Genomic DNA, 2,868 nt, shown 5'->3' with positions numbered 1-2,868 from the left:
GTAACTAATATGTGTGGGTAATGGAACTGATCTGAGTAGTCCTAATATGAACTTCATGTAAAGGAACTATGGTGACACAGCACTAAGTTTGATACAAATGTGAATGAAAGTGTGTGTGTGGAAAACGAGAGAGAACCAAATTAGGAGGAGATAACAAGAGGAAGGTCACCCGGCTGACAGAGACAGAATAAATAACGAAATAAGAAAAATAGAGCGAGGTCGCCATCTGGTGGCGGATAAAAGAAAGTACAACTAGCGGTGTACGCCTGCCATCTGGGGGCTGATAAAGGGTATTACAGCTAGGGATAAAACAAGGACGCCACCTGGGGGAGACCAAAGGACATTACAGCTCGGGTTACAACTGGTTTGACATCATTGGATTGGCTTGTGTTTTTATTTTTATTTATTTATTTTTATTTTTAATTTTTTCCACTAAGAGACAAATGACGACGGAACTTTTACAGTTAGAGATACACACCCTGACATACCCACACAGATACACACACATCACAGCAACATGTCACAGCACTAGCATGTCACAACACCTCACTCACGTGGGTTGAAGCACTGCCCTTGGCGCTCATGTCAATGAGAAGTTCATCCAATGGTGTCACCCATCTATCCCCACATGAGCTTCTCACAGGACGGCCCATGCCAGGGCCTCCTCGAGACCCTGGGTATGGACCCGGGTTGGATGTACGTCAGGAGAAATTGACTGACTACATGAAAGCTTTAACTAATCTTACTGAAGTTTTGTCTGCAAAGGTCCAGGCGGCTGCCGGACGTTCTGACGAGACCCCCACGGAGACTCCTGTTCCAGTAAGACCGGGTGATTGGGTAAGGGTCAAAGTTCACAAGAGAAAGTGGCCCGACCCTAGGTGGACGGGACCTTGGGAGGTAACAGAGTGTACCTCACATGCGATCCGAGTAAAAGGAAAAACAGGAGCAATTTGGCACCACCTCACACATTGTGCACCCACTGACCCACCTTCTCTGTCTTTACGAGAAGTAGCCACTGATTTGGCCGACTCCTCCTCAAAATCTTAAAGTAATACGTTGACCACAAAAGGAGGGTCTATCTGTATGTCTTGTCTTGATTATTTCCAAATATAAGCTTGTATACTCTACTTTAAACTCAGCTACGCACCTCTGAGTTCCATATGAGCAAAGAGAAACACGCAGATAATGTGAATGACGATGGAGATAGCAGGACTTCACCCCTGTGGGTGAGGCCATCAATGTTTTGTTTTTTCCTACCTGAGACAAATCCCTACTGCTTTCCATGATTTCGGTTACAAGTGTGATTTCTAGAAATCAGGCAGTGAATTCTTATAATTCTAATAATTGTGTTTCTGTTGCTCTAACTTCATAGATAATTAAGACAGGACTGTTGACTTTTTTGTGACAAATTCTATATAATACTTTGTAATGAATTCAGATATTTAATTCCCAGTTTAACTTTATGTTTGAGCACATCTTTTGTTTAATCAATTTTAGTGCTCCTATTTGATAAGATTATTAAACTGTTCTTATCCCAAGGTTGTGAAGGTAAAACGTTCAGTTAGTAATTGTCTCAACAATTTGTAATTGTACAATATGAATGTTTTGTATTTTAACAATTCAATTAGAGAAGCAGTTTACTGAACTGGTAACATATATCCTGTGTCAAATGTTTTTATGTATTCAAGAGCAATTTTCGTTAATGGGACTAGAGAGTCCATCTTATCTGGTATTTTAGTTGGAGTTGTTTATTTTCTTTATGTTTTTTATTGTTTTATTAGATGTTTGTTTTATTTATTTTCTTTATGTTTTTTATTGTTTTATTAGATGTTTGTTTTATTTATTTTCTTTATGTTTTTTATTGTTTTATTAGATGTTTGTTTTATTTGTTTTCTTTATGTTTTATTCAAACAAGGATATTTTAATATTTCAAAATTCAAATTCAAATGTCAGACTGAATAATGTTCATTGCTCTTTGAAAACGTGAACTTGCATGATTATGTTACAATATAATTTTTCCTAAAATGGTTTTAGAGTTATGACAATATATAATCCAACAAAATTTGCTATCGAGACCGCCAACCATAATATTTTTATAGTGCACAAAATTAGAGGGTTCCTTGCACTGTTACACATATCCAAGCAAAATTGGTACTGTGAAATGATATATCCTTAACTGAATAGAGATCGAATTTGGAGTGAAGAAGCAATTTCCACACAGAAATTCTTTATTTATTTAATTTTCTTTGTTTTTAGAATTGGAAGATAAAGACTACTTCAGAATTTTACTTGAGATTTTCACCCTTAGATATAATATGTGCTGACATTTTGCAAGTAAATTTTGTATCTGATGTTGTGATCATTTTATGATCAAAAGGGAGGAATGTAAGGGAAAAATTTTACCATTATACCACACTAAATATTATCTCTGCTTATGCATACTACTTCTGCTTGTGTAAACTGCCAAAATGACATCAGAGCCACAAATCTGAGACTGTGCTCGTCCCCCCCAACAAGACCTCGAAGAGGCCTTCAGCATGTGTCTGTGTCTTATCTCCTGGGATTTTAATATTCACTCAGTCCACACACGTAGTTCTCACAACACACACACACACACACACACACACACACACACACACACACACACACACACACACACACACACACACACACACACAGTTCAACTCTTCACACACACACACATCTCTTCATTGCATCTACATAAAAAGCATACGCCTGCAACTGTTTCTTTGTCATTACAAATGCAGTGTGCTACCCAAGGGAATGAATGTGATAAAATGGCCAATGAATGTGAACGAACAGATAAATCTGCACAGAAAAGTTTTCTTTGTATCCCACAGTGCCTCA

Source organism: Hippoglossus stenolepis, chromosome 23 (assembly GCF_022539355.2).
Source record: "Hippoglossus stenolepis isolate QCI-W04-F060 chromosome 23, HSTE1.2, whole genome shotgun sequence".
NCBI classification, from domain to species: Eukaryota; Metazoa; Chordata; class Actinopteri; order Pleuronectiformes; family Pleuronectidae; genus Hippoglossus; species Hippoglossus stenolepis.
The sequence above is the reverse complement of the archived record's forward strand: the minus strand, read 5'-3'. Positions refer to the sequence as shown.